The sequence below is a fragment of the Danio aesculapii genome, chromosome 17, assembly GCF_903798145.1.
Source record: "Danio aesculapii chromosome 17, fDanAes4.1, whole genome shotgun sequence".
Classification (NCBI taxonomy): domain Eukaryota; kingdom Metazoa; phylum Chordata; class Actinopteri; order Cypriniformes; family Danionidae; genus Danio; species Danio aesculapii.
Genome location: NC_079451.1, coordinates 33,392,809 through 33,412,676, shown reverse-complemented (window position 1 = coordinate 33,412,676; position 19,868 = coordinate 33,392,809). Strand labels below are relative to the sequence as shown.

General features: G+C 34.2%; 1 long non-coding RNA gene across 1 annotated transcript in view; it reads left to right on the top strand.

Moving 5' to 3' along the window:
• Positions 1-4,792, top strand: part of LOC130245016 (uncharacterized) — a 78,842-nt gene extending 74,050 nt beyond the window's left edge. The window contains exon 3 of the long non-coding RNA XR_008839279.1: positions 4,654-4,792. This is a non-coding gene — a long non-coding RNA (uncharacterized LOC130245016). The remainder of the gene's footprint in view (positions 1-4,653) is intronic.
• The last annotated feature ends 15,076 nt before the right edge of the window (positions 4,793-19,868 follow it).

The following is a 19,868-nucleotide window of genomic DNA, read 5'->3' as shown; positions in this document are numbered from 1 at the left end:
TATATACAGTAACGCACAGACACAATCAGCCATTTGTCTGACTGGTTATCATCCAGCACCAGCAGTCTGGCCCACGGCGTTATATTAGTCCCCCTGCGCGCAGTCCGGGGATCCAGTGTGTGACAAGCTCTCCATTTGAATGCACTGATTCAAAGCTGCTGCTCCCAAACCAGGAGCCGGTGCCACACTGGACTGAAACACTGACAAGCTAAAGGCAAAATAACGTCACATTCACAGGTCAGGGCTGTTGTTCTGACATTTATCCAGAGACGCCCAGAATAGCTGTAAGCTGTGCATTGCTTGTTAAGCTTCTTATGTTGTTATGAAATATATATGTGTGTCACTCCAGGACAACTAAGGTGCAAAGTAAAATGAGAAGTATTTTTGATATGACATGTTAAAAATTATGTATAATAATAATAATAATAATAATAGGCGACGTGGTAGCATAGTGGGTAGCATGTTCACCTCACAGCAAAAAGGTCGCAGGTTCGAGCCTCGACTGGGTCAGTTGGCATTTCTGTGTGGAGTTTGCATGTTCTCCCCATGTTCATGTGGGTTTCCTCCAGGTGCTCCGATTTCTCCCACAGTCCAAAGACATGCGGTACAGGTGAATTGGGTATGCTAAAATTGACCATAGTCTATAAGTGCGTGTGTGTGAGTGAGTGTGTATGGATGTTTCCCAGTGATGGGTTGCGGCTGGAAGGGCATCCGCTGCGTAAAAACATATGCTGGATAAGTTGGCGGTCAACTTTTTGAAATTATCAAATATTTGTGTCAATAATTTAATTGTATTTAAAGAGATAGCATGTATATATTTGTAATTCCAAAGGTTGAAAATAAATGAAATCAGCTATATTTGCAATATTTAAATATCTATGTTGCATAAGTGACATTCATTCATTCGCTTATTTTCTTTTCGGCTTAGTCCCTTTATTAATCTGGAGTCGCCACAGCGGAATGAACTTCCAACTTATCCAGCACATGTTTTACGCAGCGGACGCCCTTCCAGCTGCAACCCATCTATGGGAAAGCATATATGACATATTTTATATATTTAAAATCCAGATATGAACTTGTATGTGATATAATTTGTATATATTTCTATGTATCAGATTTCTATGTGAGTTATAATTCTAAGTTTTAGGTTTGCATAGTTCACCAAAACTGAAAAAATGTTGTTCATTTACTCACATTTAGGCCATCTAAGATATGGGATGTTTTTGTAGAATTTTAAATAACATTTCTTAACTAAAACTTTGGTCTTCTTTGATTCATAAGGGTAATTCAACAGCTTCCGGCTATTGACCTACAGTCAAAAGAATAATAATAATAATAATAATAATAATAATAATAATAATAATAATAATAATTAAAGCTGCAAGCAGGGATGAAAGGAACCTCGCACCCGGGCTCACCGCTGCCCGGTGGCCTCAGGATGACAGAGAATAGTGAACAATATTAATTTAAGCTGATATTTTTAAAAAAACTGAAAAAAATCACAAATTTATGACAAACTTCCTCCTGTCAGCAGGTGGCGCTATGACTATGACTCAATATTGGTATGTAGATACCTTCAGGAGAAGAATTTTATCAGCCATGTGAAGTTTCAAGCAGATCGAACATTGGGTGGTTTAGTTGTAAGTACTTCCTGTTCCATGGCAAAACACTGAGGTTTGTCATGCCACCACGACACTAGATCTTCATAAATTAGCATCACAAAGACCTTTGGACTAAACTAATGGAACATGGATTTAATGTGATAAAATTTGTAGGAGGAGTTTGTTTCACTGTAAAACATGTCATTTCCTGTTGCCAGCAGGTGGCGCTATAACTGTAACTGGATATTGGCATGTAAAGGTGTTCAGGTCAGGACTGTTATCAAACGTGTGAATTTTGAGGCAGATCGGAGAATGCTTGCCTGAGTTATAACAACTTCCTGTTTCATATCATTCATTCATTTTCTTTTCGGAGCACCCGGAGGAATCCCACACAAACACGGGAGAACATGCAAACTCAACACAAAAATGCCAAGTGACCCAGCTGGGGCTCGAACCAGCAATCTTCTCGCTGTGAGGCGATTGTGCTACGATGATACAATGATGTCTCAAAATGTGCATGCAAGACACTACAAAATTATTTACAGTATTAATACATTCTGTATGAGTGTGTGTTGGAAATTAGTGTGTATGAATGTTTACCAGTGATGGGTTGCAGCTGGAAGGGCATCCGCTGTGTAAAACATATGCTAGATAAGTTGGCGGTTCATTCCACTGTGGCGACCCCAGATTAAAAAGGGACTAAGCCGAAAAGAAAATGAATGAATGAATTATTATATTCAATCCACAATCTAAGCAAACAGCCCTGAGTATTCACATATTATGTATTCAGTTATTTTTTTAATGACAGATATTTATAAATTTATAACAAATATTTCTAATTTCAATAAATCTCACATTTCTACACTATGAAAAAATTATACATCTGAAGAAAAACTAATACTAATAATGTATTTTTCTTGACCAAAATCAGCATGTTGATTCAGCATTATCACGTGACACTAGACTAATAATGTTTTTTATTTGTATTATTATTCCAAATTGTAACATTTCACAGTCAGTCATACTGTTTGTCTCATATTTTTGGTTGAATTAGACATAAGCGAATAGAAAAAAGTCTTAGCAACAATAAATGTTTGAAATAAAGTGTATAAATAGGCAGTCATTTGCAATGGCCTGCAGGATAAATGCCAAAACAAGCAAATAATACAAACCCATAGTACTGTAAATATCACAGAATCAATGTCTGTTATGGATGTTTGCAGTATGAGATGAAAAGACTTCACAGATAAAAAGACTTGATAAATAGTCTAAACAGATGAAGTTGGTTTGGGTTTTTACCCAGGTAAGTGCGCATGTAATTTGAGCAACAAAAATAACAAAAACATTTTTGAGTTTTCAGGCTCAAGAAGGCAGGTTGGTTTAATTGGGTTTCCTCGCCACAGTAACTTACATGTCTAACCTGCTTCAGAGCAAGATTTATTCAGAGTTAGACTTTGCAAACCCAAATTGGACCAATCAGTTGTGAGTAATGTAACATATGTGATGCAACAACTCCACTTCCAGTCCACTGGTGTCTTTTTTGCTCCAAATGAAAGCCTTTCACAATTAAAGTGTTTTTGATTGAAAATTGTCTTTTGTTGCTAATAATTTATTTATATAATATTAATTGTAAACAGCCAATTCATTCTGCTGTCGCAACCCCTGATAAAGCAGGGAATGAGCTGAAGAAAAGCGAGTGAGTGATTATAACTATAATTATTTATACTTGTATTATATTTTATATCATTTTTTATTATACATTATATTTTAAATGGTCAATTATTGCTAATAATGGCTTAAAATATATTAAAAAATAATAATATTTAGATATAATTAGTGGGGACACGATGGCTCAATGGTTAGCACTGTTGCCTCACTGCAAGAAGATCGTTGGTTCAAGTCCTGGCTGGGCCAGTTGGCATTTCTGTGTGGAGTTTGTATGTTTTCCCCATGTTGGCGTGGGTTTCCTCCGGGTGCTCCGGTTTCTCCCACAGTACCAAGACATGCAGTATAGGTGAATTGAATAAACTAAATTGGCCATGATGTGTGTAAATGAGTGTGTATGGATGTTTCCCAGTACTGGGTTGCTGCTGGAAGGGCATCCACTCTGTAAAACACATGCTGGATAAGTTGGCGGTTCATTTCACAGTGGCGACCCCTGATGAATAAAGAACCTAAATCGAATGAAAATGAATGAATGACTATAAATTAGCTAAAGCATTTTGAGCTCTTGGTGAACATTATTAACATTAGTTGCACTGATGTAATAATATTTGCTTTAAATTGCCTTCTCAATCTTTTGCAGCATCAGCAGTGTTATTTCTGCTTTGGAAGTGTGTTTAAAGTCATTATATTTTTGATAATATTATCTCTTAATCTTCAACAGTGAAGTGAATTACTGACTCTCTGATGAGAAATCAATAAAACTGACTCTCTTGTGTGTGGTGCATGCATGCAGTCCAGAGATAATCACAAACTGGGTAAACACAGAGTTAACAAAGAATGTTTATATCAAGCACTGCGTAAAGTGGACTGCAATAAATGTCAAGTTAAAGTCTAAGATCATGTTAATATAGGTAGAGCCAATGACACAAAAAAGATCAATCATTTACCAGTTAAAACACTAGGTTAGATTTAGCAGTGGAAATAATGATAATTTTGTATTTATTTATTATTTAGTTTAATTTTTAATGATTATTAATTAATTATTTTGTAATTTTGGGGGTTAAAATTAAGCCTACCCATGTGCCTTAAAGATTAAAATGGTTTGGCATTGTACAGCATAGCAATATTACAAGATGTTTACATGATTTTACAGTGGAATATGTGAATTTTGAGCTTAGTCATCCATTTTTGAGATTGTTTTTTATCCCAGGCCATTATGCTTTTAGCAGCACCTAACGAAGTGCAATGTTGCACCATTATGCAGAGGCGTGATTTGATCAGAGGCCTGAATAAGGGATATTTTAGAGGGGGTGTCTGTACTGTAGATTCTCTGGAAAGTGGTATGAAAACAATAAATAACTTATTGATCTTTTTTTTAATGGTAAAGCAAGAGGATCTTAACCAGCAAGAGACCATGAACATAATTGGACCCACAAGAAACATTCATCTTGATTACATTCAATTTGAACCAATAAGGATTGGGTAAGTACTGGTCATTCATCAAAGTCAGATTGGAGGGACTTAGTAAATGGGAACTAATCTTTTTCTACCTCTATCATCAGAGAGGTGGGCAGCTGAAATATATGGACTAGCAAGTACACAGCTCGGCAAAACATGGACAGAAAGAAAGAAAGAAAGAAAGAAAGAAAGAAAGAAAGAAAGAAAGAAAGAAAGAAAGAAAGAAAGAAAGAAAGAAAGAAAGAAAGAAAGAAAGAAAGAAAGAAAGAAAGAAAGAAAGAAAGAAAGAAAGAAAGAAAGAAAGAAAGAAAGAAAGAAAGAAAGAAAGAAAGAAAGAGATGGTCATCTGAAATATTTTGACCAACTGTAGGTCAGCATCAGAGCCTAGGTCTGTTGTCCTCACATCCAGAGCTTCCCAAAATATCTGTATCGCCCCCAAGGGTGTTAAGCTTCTTATAAAATAAATCTGAGCTGTTTGGCAAATATGTATTTTAATCCTTTAATGGTAATTCTAGCCTAATTTTTTACATTTGTTCCATTGCAATACAGTCACTTTAGGGATCCTGATTGGATTTCTGACCTATAAATATCACAGTTTTGAATAAATTTTAGGCGTGTTTAAAAATAGAAAATAAAGAATATAAAGAGCAAAGAGTATTCTTATTCCAATATATTCTATTGCGGGTTATCTTTTTTTGTTAGTTTGTTTGTTTTTTGAGCCTGGCTTTTGTTTACGTAACCAAGGGCAAAAATCCTTAACCAGCGTGAATGCAAAAGGGCACCTATCACCCCCCAACAGTGCTACACAGGATTTGGTTGAGAATGAGTCTTAAAAAGTTTTCTTTTTTGATGTGAGAAAAAGCTGATTTTATTTAGCCATAGTTAGTTTAACCCTTTCACGTGTTAAATACTTCAGCTGACCCTTTTTGGAGGGTTATATTAAACGCATCACTATTATATTTCCATGTCGCTGCAATGCAGATGAGAGCTGCTGGATTTACAATTCATCAACTTCTCCTAACTTATATCAAATTAACGAGAGAAGAATAGAGTAAATGTTCTTGTCACATAAACAGTGAGTTTCTGTTGTGAATAATACGCACTGTAAGAGTATGTGTAAAATGATTTTTATTGCCATTCTGATTATTATGTTCCATTGATATATCACCATGCAATTTACAAAGCACTTTTTATTTTTTTGAAGGCAAATATGAATATTTAAATGTCTCCAACCTAAGCAAATGTTGTTCTACTGAAAATAACGATAAGTTTTGAACTTTAATAAGTGCAGCACTATTTTTTCTCTGGCTCGGCAGGAGCAATTGTATGAGGGCAGATTTGAATTTGGCAGCTGATCAATGATGTGCTGAATGTTCGAATCACACTGGTGTGATCGTTCGCTCCAGGGACCAGCTTAAACTGATTGCACTGCTTGTGACTGTTTTATTTACAGTGATATCAGAAGATGTACAGTTAAAGTCAGAATTATTTGCCCTACTAAATGATTAGCCCCCATGTATATTTTTCCCCAATTTCTGTTTCATGGAAAGATTTTTTTCAACACATTTCTAAACATAAGTGTTAATAACTTCTGCAAATAAATATATATCCTTAAACATTGCTATGATGACAGTACACTAGAATGTTTTTCATGCTATTCAGCTTTTTTAAAGTGCAATTTAAAGGCCTAACAATGTTAATTAGGTTAACTAGGCGAGTTAGGGTAATTAGGCAAGTTATTGTATAATGATGGTTTGTTCTGTAGACAATCAAAAAATAAAATAGCTTAAGGGGGCTAATAATATGGACCTTAAAATGTTTTTTAACTGCTTTTATTCTAACCGTAATTAAACAAATAAGACTGTGAAAAATTCCTTGCTCTGTTAAACATCATTTGGGAAATATTTGAAATTTTTAAAAAAAATTCACAGGATGGCTTATAATTTATGTCCTGTTTACACTAATACGGTTTAGTTTTAAAATGGCGTTTTAGAATGAAAACGTTTCTGAACAACTCTCCGTCCACACTATAACCTCCTAGGGCTTGAATGTCCACATACGTGGACAGCACATTTTAGCTCTTAAGTGGCTATTTAAAATACTTTGAATGTTTTATATTTTGTTACAGACATACAGTGTCACCCTGCAACTGTTTTGCAGCATATGAAATGTCCCAAACACTATTTTTAACTGTCCAAAATGGCAAAAAAAATTGGTTTTACTCTCTGATAGTCAAAGCAAGTTCAAAAAAAATTCTATGTTAAATATACATTAAAAAAATTCAGGAAAAAGTGTTTTATGTAAATTCGGACCACAAGTCCACATACATGGACATAATTTTTCTCTAAAAGTACATCGTATCAAAAGATGATGCTTAGATTTTAATTCTAATTAGGTTCTAATAAGCCCAAATAGCAAAGAGAGAAAAAAATGCATGTAAAAAAAACACATTGGGCCTTAAGAGGATACCACTAAAAACGCACATCACGTCACCACACACACACACTGGCATGCACTGCAGTGATTGCATGCAACTGAGCTCCAGGCAGTCAGCGGTGCTTTGAGCACATCTACCCAGATGAGAGCTGTGCATGTCAGACTGTTCATCAAGGGTCTACCACTGAATGTAATCTCACTATATTTGTTAAGTGGGATATTTAATTCATCTTGTTGTCTATATCTAATGATATAGACTTTGACTTTGGTCTTTTGAATCTGTTCTCAGGTAACGTGTTTTGGCTGAGTGCAAAGATTGCTTGCCTTTATTTCCTGTAATGTATAAATTTATTGTACATTATACTTTTATAATGGCCATTATTGATTATTGAAACTGATATTCAGCAAAAGTTTCATATTTTCAATGAGAATGAAAGGACGCAGTAATGTTATAGGCTTCGTTTTGTTATGTATACAGTGAAGATAACGCTCATATAAATATGTAGCTACACAACGCCTCAATCTTTGGTGTCAGTTAAGTTGCTATCAAAATGAAAATAGGAAGTTTCTTAAATCATGTTTTCATTTTATTGCTAGGAAAGTGAAACAACGTAGCCAGGGTGATGTGAATGAGGTTATAAAGTACACTGTTCCCTTTGAAGACTTAACTGATGTGTCCTCGGGAGTTTGTTTTCCATATCAAACTTGCAAACTTACGAGGAGAAGATGCAAGACTGAACTTTGTGTAGGCTACTTAATATTAAGCAAAAAGCCCCAATCATTCCCTCATTCACACTTACACGGAGCAGCAGCATTTTAAAATGAAAATGGCCTCTTCAGCGTTTTCAAAAAGACGTGGATGGAAGGCGTAACCGTAGCAAAACTTATGCACTTTAAAACTAAAATGTATTAGCGTAAACGGGGCCTTAGACTTTAACTATATTTGGTTGCTAAGTGGACACTGTCACACTTGCGCACTGTTGACACAATAGATCTGCCAATGACATGCCTTCAGGCACTTGTAATTTCTTTCCCTTAGAAAATCAGAAAGCTGTAACTTTCTCCTAAAAAGTATTAAAAACTAAGTGAAGTTTTCAAACTAATTTCGAGAGGAGCACGTGATATGATTGACTGCAGCTGGCCACTCATCTACATTCACTAGTTAGCCAATCAGATTAACCCCAACTCACTATAAGTAGCCTAGCTAGAACTACTCTCTTATCTTCGTTTTCCGAAGAAACCCCCCATCCACCCCTTCTCCTCCTTTTTTCTTTTACCACGGGGAGCTCTCGAGAACCACCTGATCTTGTTCTCCCCTCATATGCTCTATGGACCAGGCGGGAGCCCTGGGCTCACCTATCTCCGAGCTCAGGGTTCTCTCCCAGGACAGCATGCCAAACCTGCTAACAGTTGTCAAACAATATCTGTCAAAACAGAGTGTGAACTCTTGAAAGAGCTTTTAAAGAAAAGATGATGCCGTGGTACTCTATAGGCATGGTACTCAAGATTAATATGAGATTGGTCAAAGTGAGCATGATATGTCCCCTTTAAAGTTGGTTATGGATACAAATACATTCTGTCATGTTCAGAAAATTGGATTTGTGTCTGAGTCTTCTTTACTTTAGGCTAGACAGGCGTGCTTCAGGAAGACTCTGGGAGGGATTTAAGACTTACCGAACAGTGGCATGAATCCCAAATAAACAATTAATAACAACAGATCAGAAGCAGAGCCATGACATTGAGTGAATTCTGCCAACTTGACTCTGAGTTGAGGCATAAAGCAGAAAAAAAAAATTACATTGTTTGAAGAGAGATTAATGAGCCTTCATTTAGCAAATGCTCATTAGAGAGAAGCCAGTTCTGCCCCAGAAACTCGCGCAGCCACGTTTGCAAGACTCCATCAGAAGATATGAGACATTTGGCATGCTCTGCTTTAGCATTCACGTAATGTTCTGCGCTCCAATCCGCTTAAAGTCTGAACTATGACCGGTGTCAAGCATACTCTATTGTTTCTCACCAGCCAAGTGTATTCGGTCTATCCAAATCCCAGACTGGCTGCTGAGAAGAGACAGGCGATGTGCCCTTTTCTATGATGAATTCCCTGCTTCAGTAGCTTTACCCTGAGCATATGTTGTGTCAGACTTCTTTTGAATTGATAAACAGCATTGTGTGCATGGACAACAATCTTTTAACCTGCGATGACTTTACCCCTACGGATATGGAATAAAAGATCTCCATAAACAATAGTTTGACTGTCACTAAGCCTGTAAGCATCGCACAGAACAGTCTGTCTCCATTATTGCCCCTTAATTACATTCAAACAGTATAAGAGCAAGTGAATGATTGCACCAATGAGAACTCTATTTGTCTCTTTTTTCTGATAGGCCAAAACGCTTATTACTTTTTGTCATTACTTACACTAAAAGAATGTTAGGCTCGTGGTAACATGATCATATGACATCCTAAAATGTTATCTAATCTAAGACAAAAACTAAACACTCACTCACTCCCGATCCTTTGGCTTAGCTTGTTTTCACAAGCTTTGGAGACGTAACGTAAATTCCGCTTTTAAATCAGAGGTCACCTATAGCTTTTGTCATGAGCCACAGCTGCGTTCAAAATGGCATAAATGTTTTCAAAATGCACTATAAAGGGAACACAATTGTCAATATGAAGACAAAAACTGAACTGTAAAAATACTTGGAAAGCAAATTACACCTAAGAGAGATGACTTTAACGTTTTTTTTTTTAAATCATTCCAAGGTGAAATGTTGGAAGGTTTGAAAGGAATAGGGCATAGTCTGGATAACTGGAAATAGAACACAGCCAGGAACTATGCTTCTAACTAGCTCTAGAGGTGTAGTTGCAAGCGCAGAAGTTTGTTATGCAGTTTGCGAATGTTCGTTGGAACAATGGATTTGGGAAACGCCAAATCAACGAACTTTGTAACGACGCAACTTGCGACCTTTTTTGGCTAACGATGGTTTTCGGTAACGCACCCCAGACTACTTAAAAACAAACATGACGCAATGATTTAGACATTCATGTAAAAAAAATTATTGCTAAAGTAAAAAAATAGCATAGTTCTAATAATAACGGGACACATTTTGTAAGGCGGTGTTGCAACATTTCCCATTTGCACAAAATAAAAAATAAAAAATAAAAGAGTTAGTTCACCCAAAAATGAAAATTGTGTTATTAATTACTCACCCTCATGTCTTTCAAAACCCCTGTGACTTTTGTTCATAGTCTGAATACAAATTTTTATAGTTAAAATGAAATCTGAGAGCTCACTCATCCTCCATCCACTTGTTAAGTGTGACGTCAGGCGAAGCGGCTTCCGGGTCAAAGCGCTCTATCAAACTGTATGGGGAGACTTATCAATTGGTAATAATAAACATTTCCAAAGCGCTGTAATACTCACGACCGCAATGTATATATCCACACTGAATATCTGATGGCCAGAAAGTAATACATTTTTTATAAATTGTTTAAATTTTAGTATTTACTATGCAGCGAGCCCAGAGACTGATGTGTGAACTGTGATTCTATATAAAATTTACTTTAAAGTGTGATATGACTAAAAAGTGGCCATAAACAAATATTTTCTCAATTCAAAGGAGTAGCAGCTTGACCTGGAAACAGTATTCCATACTTCACGACTTAACAAGCGGATAGACAGCAATAGTCCTGAGACGTTCAAAGTGCTTGTGGTTCAACTGTAATCATACAAAGATCCAATATTTTTTTTTGAGACAAAAAAAATTAAAATTCTAAAAACAACTTTGTTTGGCAAATTCTCCCACATCAGATCCGTTGTGCTGCTGATTCCAATGGCAGTGTTGTACTGCCCATGGTAAATGTGCACCCTGAACTGACAGGATGGTCATACTTCCTCTTTTTTCCCTGCACAGGTCCTCTTTTTTTGGTCAGGATTCCTAATTCTCCTGAATTACGTAAAAGTGAAATAGTGGATTATGTATTCTTTTTTTATTTAAGCTGAATAATTTTAATTTAAAGGGTATCTATCATGCAAATATATTTTTATCAAGGGTTTATATGCAGTTGTGTGACAATAATGTTTGAATATAGCCAGGCTTTAATGATAAAAATTAATTAATACATTTTTAATAATCACACTTCATAAAAACACTTTGATTGACGTTCTCCCTCAGTACATGTCATCAGAGGGGGAAAGTATCACCCATTATTGATGATCTCTCTCTCTCTCTCTCTCGTTAACATAAACAGTCCTGAGTGAGAAGCAGCCATCTGCCATTACAGTTTTTGCACTGTGCCTTTCAAAGATAATTTCAGAGACTAAGAGGCATTATAAATGTGGAGTTTTGTGTTGCACAAATGTACAATGTAATCTCCATAGACTGCCTTCCTCTGAGCCACTTCTTTTGACACTTTCAGTTTTTCACAGATATACTGTTAGTTCTGTTTTGAATCTATAATATAATAATCATAATAATAATAACTGCTATAGTAAATAATATGTTTGTAGCTCCGACTTCGAAAAGCACAATCTCATTTACATTTAAAGTGACAGTTACCAAAAGGGCACAATTTGGATCTGATTTGGAAAGAGTTATAAAAAATTATTTCTGGGGTATTTGATCTGAAACTTTACATAAAACTTCTAGGGGCATCAGAGACTTATTTACATTTTGTAAAAAGGGGCATACCATGTCCTCTGTAACCTATTGAAAATAAACAGTGTCATGAAAATGGTGATAAATGCTAAACATTTTTTTTATTTACTTGTTGTTATTCTAATGTTGAGGACTAAATGTCATATACATTATAGTTCAGTAAAATAGTTTTATGTTTGTGAATATATTTGTCTCCAAATTATGGCAATGTTTTTGGTTCTATTTCTGGATTCGAATGTGTTAGGATCATTGCTGTCTATGGAAGATGAGAGAGCTTGCAGATTTATTCTAAAATATCCTAATTTGTGTTCCGGAGATGAGTAAAGGTCTTAAGGGATTGGAATGACATGAAGGTCAGTAACTAATAACAGAAATTTCGTTTTTGGATGAACCCTCTAAAAAATCTGTCTAACCTTAGAAATGGATAGACTAGATATTAAAATAATAACATTTTAAATAAACACTAATAACTGAAAATTTTACAGCCAGAAATGTACTTTTACTGGATAAATGATATCTTCAAAAGATTTGGGAATTTTTGGTACTTTTTTCTGCCTTTAGTGTCGATATGGCGGCAAGTAAAAGCACAGTTTATCTCCTTTATTGCCCCTTAATTACATTCAAACAGCAGTAAGAGCGAGCGAATGATTGCACTGATGAGAACCCTATTTGTCTCTTTTCAAGCCTGATGGCCCAGAACGCATAATGCATTTATGTGCCTTTTTGTTTGCAAGTCACTGGAGTGTTCGCATCCAAAGAGAGATAATCCAAAATCCCTTTTCATATGTTCGTACACTCCCTGCTCTGGCTTCTGGAGATATCTCAACCTCTTAAACATACATTGTAGTACATACACTGTCGCGTTCTTCAAAACAGCCACATCTGAAAACAGTGTAACCCCTGAAGGAGGAAAAGCCTGTGTGCGGGTCTGCTTCTTTTAAGCTTCTGAATCTATATCCACCCTCATACCCATATGAATCAACACAGGAAAAAAGCACATGAAAAAAAGGAGCGTCATTTAAACTTGTGGTGTGTGGTTTTCTTTCATTTGGGCCAAGCTAAAGCTCTCACAACACCCACAATGTTCTTATATTCTGTCTAATTCATTTTTGATGTGTTTTTAAATGCTCTCCATGCTTCTGGCAAAATGTAATAAGCAACAATTTTATCTGATGAGCTTGAATGAATAATACTGTTAGCTGAACTGGTGCTGGTTTGAAGTTGGCATCTCAGATACATACAGATTTGTGTGTATATATATATATATATATATATATATATATATATATGTGTATATATATATATATATATATATATGTGTATATATATATATATATATATATGTGTATATATATATATATTTATAAAATATGCTCACTCGCTCACTATCCTTCGGCTTAGTCCCTGATTTATCAGGGGTTGCCACAGTGGAATGTACTGCCAATTATTCTGACATACCCAACCGCAACCCATCACAGGGAAAACACCCCAAAATATGTTATGTACATATAAAAACATTCATTCTAAATAACGTATTGAACATGTCACCATTTTTCAGAAAATATATTTCTAAATGTATTTTTTAAAGGAAATGTTTACCACATGTCAGTAACAACTAAGGCAACGCATTCATACAAATAAAACAGAATTAATTAGTTTACAAATTAAGCTATGTGTAATTAAATGAAAAGACACAGGGGAAAAGTATTGAACACATGAATAATGGGAGGTCTAAAAATGCATGGAAAGCCCAGACAGCAGCTGAAATCTCTCAATAGTTAGAAACCAACCCTGACCCTTGTCAGTTAAATTTAATATTAGCTGCTTTAGTCCCAACACCTACATTACTATGATGAAATCAGGGTGGACATTTCAGCAATGCCCCCAAACACAGCCATGGAAACTCTCAAATGGTTTCAGCAAAGAAAACCAAGCTGCTAGAATGGTCCAGCCAGTCACCTGAACTGAATCCAATAGAAAATAAGAGCTAAAGATCAAAATTGATAGACATGATACACAAAACCATCAAGATTTTTAGACTCTGTTGAAGTCTGGAAATAAATCACACAATGCATGAGACTTCATTCTCCATGTAAGCAGCATCTTGAAGCTGTCATTACCATAAAAGGTATTTTACACTCTAAGAAATGCTGGGTTATTTAAACCCAAATTGGGTAAAATATGGACTAACCCAAACACTGGGTTAAATTTGGTCCTATTCATTTTTATTTGGAAAAAATAGTCCATATTACACACAGAAGGGGGTCGAAAATACCCAGCATTTTTTAGAGTGTATACAAAGTATTAAATGCATTCCGTGTGTCATTCATTATTAAACATAACTATTAAATGTAACAATTTTTGATTTATTTCAGTTTGTTTGGGATTTTGCCAAAATCTGGATCAATTTCAAGTTCAACCGCTCTCTTAGAAACATATTTACCATATATTTATAAAATAAAAATATAGAGGATTTCTTTCCACAAATTAACTAAATTTGCTATGGTGCTTTGTTTTCAGACATGTTTGTATTAAATTTTAGACAAAAAAATTATCGATGTTTTAACTTCAGATTATGTAAATATTCAAAAAGTATTTGGTGGAAAATCCTGATTTCCAAACACAGCAAATTAAAACATTTCTAATTCTGACCAATTATAATTGTCTAATAATAAAAGGAAAAATGCTCTAAATTACAATATTTTAATTTGAGATGTGGAGATTAAAACCTTTTAAGAATAAAGCCAAATATTACTTTTTACTCAAATCCATAATTAATGAATGCAGTAAGTTCAGAAAACTCTCAAAATTCCCAAGTGATGTTTAATGGAGCAAAAACATGTCAGAATATTTCCAATAATATTTTTTGTTTCCGGAGAAAATCATATTTATTTTACTTTGACTGCAGTAATATATATATATATATATATATATATATATATATATATATATATATATATATATATATATATATATATATATATGTGTGTAAACAATCTTTTTAGATCATTAACAGTAGCCCACTTAAGAAACCACTGTTATCCAATGACTTGCCTAACCTGACTTGCTATACCTAATAAATAACCTTAAGCCTTTAAATTTTAAGCTGAATACTATCTATAGCAAAATAACTAAAATGCATTACATATTGTCATCATGACAAACACAAAATAAAATATTTACTAGAAATTAGCTATCGAAAATATGTTTAAAAATGTGTTGAACAAATATTTTCTCCGTTAAACAGCACTTATTTGTTTTAAATATGGACACTTATACTTTTAAAAGGATTCAAATTTCACAGGAGGGCTAATAATTTTGACTTTAAGTTTGAATGTTGTCTGTGTACATACACTATATAGTTTCAATTATAACACATTCTAGCATATAATACAAAATCTGATGTGCTGCTTATTAATACATTCAGTGTTTTTGCAGTGAAATGATAAGATCGTGTTGTGATCTCAGCATGGTGACATCTATATAACTTGCGGTGAGTGGTTTTCTTTAAAATGGGCCATGCTAAAGCTCTCACAACACCCACAGTGTTCCTACATTCTCTTTAATTCATGTTTGACTCATTTTTTTTAAATGTCCTCCATGCTTCTGGCACAAATGTAATTAAGCAAACATTTTATCTGATCAGCCTGTATGAATAACACTGTTAGCTAAGCTGCTGCTGGTCGGAATTTGGCATCTTGGATTGTGTCTTTTTTTAATCCCCTTTTGTCTTTCATGAACAAATTTTGGCAAGCCGATGATGTTTCATCTGAGCATCCGGTATGATCACAGCTCTTTTGAAGTTACAAACGAACGTCTCCTTGTTTACTCATACTATTGCGTCATTCCCTGTTTACTGTGCACATTTCAGATGCCTGTAATTATAGCAGAAACATCCGAATTAATTCTACCATGTTTTACAGCTTTTTGAGTGAGCTCAAAGTAACCTTGCTTTTAAATGATATGCTATACTTTTATCAATGATGGCGTTCTGCAAAAGATCACTGTGAAACAAAAGCATTAATGAGGACATGTCTAAAAACATCTGTGTGCCTTTAAGCACTAGAGGAAAGATGGATGGAGGCTGCGAGTTTAATAAAATAATGAAAATCTCTAGGCAAGACACTATTTACAGAGTACTCACTCTTTATTTTCTGATTTCTTCACGATTGGCCGCACTTTAAGCCATGCTTCTGGTTAGACTGTAGTATTTTGGTTAGTTATAACTGCAGTTATTATTTCATATTGCAGGATTTTGCAGCATAAACTCCTCAAGGCAAAGGAAACGAGTGTTCAGTTAAACTCTTCTTCCCTATGAACTCTGCTGCATCAGTGTATTTGATTAATGTAGCATTTATTCTGTAATATCAATATAGTATAGTTTTTGTATAGGCAAGTCCATTTCATTTTGTCATTTTTGTGACTTAGATATTTGTTTGTAATATCTACACACATCTATTCATACAGTAGTCAACATCTGAAGTGGAACAAATAAGATTTTATAAATCTTTGAGGTATAACCCCTGGGGTATGAATAACTGATGAATATATTTATTCATTTTTCTTCGGCTTAGTCCCTTTATTCATCAGGGGTCACCACAGCGGAATGAACCGCCAACTTATCCAGCATATGTTTTATACAGCAGATGCCCTTCCAGCTGCAACCAAACACTGGGAAACACCCATACAGTCTCACAATTACACTCATACACTACGGCCAATTTAGCTTAATCAATTCACCTATATCGCATGTCTTTGGACTGTGGGAGCACCCTGAGGAAACCCACGCGAAGACGAGGAGAACATGCAAACTCCACACAGAAATGCCAACTAGCCAAGCCGGGACTTGAACCAGCGACCTTCTTGCTGTGAAGCGACAGTGCTAACCATTGAGCCTTGATGAATATATCTATTAGGCACCATATGAATTTTTATATTGAATGCTATATTCAAATAAAAATGTAATTATACATAAATTACAGAAAAAATACAATTAAAAAACATAAACAAATATAGGACGAATATTTATATCCTCAATAAATATTTCTATTATCAAATCAATTCACACACATATTTTAAAGACATATGCTGTGTAAAATTTATATTCTTATTTATGTTCTTATTTGTACATACTATTAATGGCATCGTGATATCAAGATGCCGACTATATATATATATATATATATATATATATATATATATATATATATATATATATATATATATATATATATATATATATATATATATATATATATATATATGTGTATATGTGTGTATATATATATATATATATATATATATATATATATATATATATATATATATATATATATATATATATATATATATATATATATATATATATATATATGCAGTTGAAGTAAAAAATACCAAGGAGTTTTTTTTATTATTTTTCATTATTCATTAAAAATAATTCATTAAAAACCTGTATATTGTTTCTAATTTCTAATTAATTTATTTCTTCTTTGCCCTGTAAAAAATAAAAGTAATTACTGTTTTTAATTATTTTGCAAGATAATAGTATTCAGCTTAATGTGCAATTGGATATATGCACAGCTAGTGTTTTTCAGCCAATTCTAAACTTCCAGTGAAAGCCAAATGTGACTATTTTCAATTTCAAAATGTTCCTTTTACAGCATCGATGTTGTAATGTCATTACAAAACATTCAGTTAAATAGACTCAAGCATTCATTTAGTTGTTCAAGCATAAAACAAGATCGTGTAACCACTAGCGCCATCAGGATCAGCAGGCGAGTGCAGAAACTCCATTGAAAATACTGGGGTAAAATACACTGTCATATTTTAAAGACATGTCAGGGGAAAATAGGATTTAATGCAGTGCTTCTTGTGTGATCTAGACCCACTTTATTTTATTTATCTATCAGGCAGTGAATATCACTGATTTTTAAAGTAATCAGACCTTAAATGTGAAAATTTAATGGAAAGACCTTGGCTGCGCTGAGGCTGGCTGGCTAAAAGTAAAAGTCTGTGTGCATATACTCCATTTAAAGGTTTAACTAAAGTTATTTTAACTAGTCAAGTCACTGGACAACAGTGGTTTGTCCTATAGCAAATCGAAAAAACATACATTTGTAATCAGAATTATTGAACCCCCTAAATTATTAGCCCCCCTGTTTATGTTTTTCCCCAATTTATGTTTAACTGACAGACGATTTTTTTCAACACATTTCTAAATATAAAAGTTTTAATAACTCATTTCTAATAACTGATTTATTTGACCGGCTGGGTCAGTTGCCGTTTCTGTGTGGAGTTTGCATCTTCTCCCCGTGTTCGCGTGGGTTTCCTCCGGGTGCTCTGGTTTCCCCCACAAGTCCAAAGACATGCGGTACAGGTGAATTGAGTAGGCTAAATTGTCTGTAGTGTATATGTGTGTGAATAAGTGTGTATGTGTTTCCCAGTGATGGGTTGCAGCTGGAAGGGCATCCGCTGCATAAAACAGGTGCTGGATAGGTTGGCGGTTCGTTTCGCTGTGGTGACCCTAGATTAATAAAGGGACTAAGCGGAAAAGAAAATGAATGAATAATATAATATAATATAATATAATATAATATAATATAATATAATATAATATAATATAATATAATATAATATAATATAATATAATATAATATAATTCTACAATAAAACATATTGAAAATATTTAGATATATAAATATATAGGAAATACATAATGGGATTGATGTCTTGTGGGCCTCTCCTTCACATGTCATTTCCACACTCACTCATTAACTATAGCACACTATACTTGTTAGGGCTCTTGCCTGCTCTCCATGCAATGAAAGGCAGGCTGCTAATTGAAAGTGTGTTGTGGGGGAAATGAGCAGCGTAACTCTGTGACAGGCCTAAACAAGAGTGTCTCCTCCATCCCGCCAGGAGACAGCACCAATTAAAAGCGAATGAAAGAGGAATGCGAAGAAAGCCTCTATCAGAGACACGGAGCGCTGCTGTGTCATGCTAACACTATAGAATGGGGGGGTGGAAAGTACATGCTAGCTGTTTGTTAGCTTGTTTGGTTGTCTGTATCTTTCTGTTCTTGGGAAAACTTCAGTACTGCATCCAGCATTAGATTAGAGCAAATGTACAATAGAGAGTATGAATGGACTGCTATATCTCTGTGATGACCTTAGTCACTGAGATGGGTGGAGATAAAGACAAAGGACAACTCCACAGTGCCACCTAGTGAGAGGAGAAAACTAAGCATGCACAGAATTTTTTTGTCTGATTATTCTTGCTTATTTTACACCCCACTATTTAGGTTGAAAGTTATAATCAAACAAGATGATTATAATGATGTGTATTATATAGAACATTTAACACATCACTGTACATTTTATTAATTTAATTCATTTATTTTTGTTTTATTTTTTTCCCTTTTTTATTTATTTTATTTATCTTTATGTGTTAAATGAACAATCATTAATTATTACGATAACATACAATGTAATTTTACTTAATATTTAATACATCACATACTAGGTATAGACAATTTTTAAAATACTATCTAATAGAGTAATAAGACTTTAAATTACTTGTATAAAGGTTTTTATTTAGATTATTTGTTTATCTTTTAAGTCAGCATATACATTTATATTAATGTATTTCCTATATATTTATATATCTAAACATTTTCAATATGTTTTATTATATTAGAATATGTAGAATTATATTATATTATATTATATTATATTATATTATATTATATTATATTATATTATATTATATTATATTATATTATATTATTGTAGAAATAACCAATAACCATAAAAATCATAATAAATACTTAGAAATTAAAATTATATATATATATATATACACACACACACACACACACACACACACACCAGTTCTGTCTGGTTCTTGAATCTGATTGGCTGATAGTCGTGCAAAATTCCCATAATAACAGCACTCGTACAGCCTCCGCACCCTTCTGCATCACTCCTCCCACATAGAGTGACAGCAGATCAATAAACTCACTACAGTTTGACAAATATTGCTGCTGTTGGAC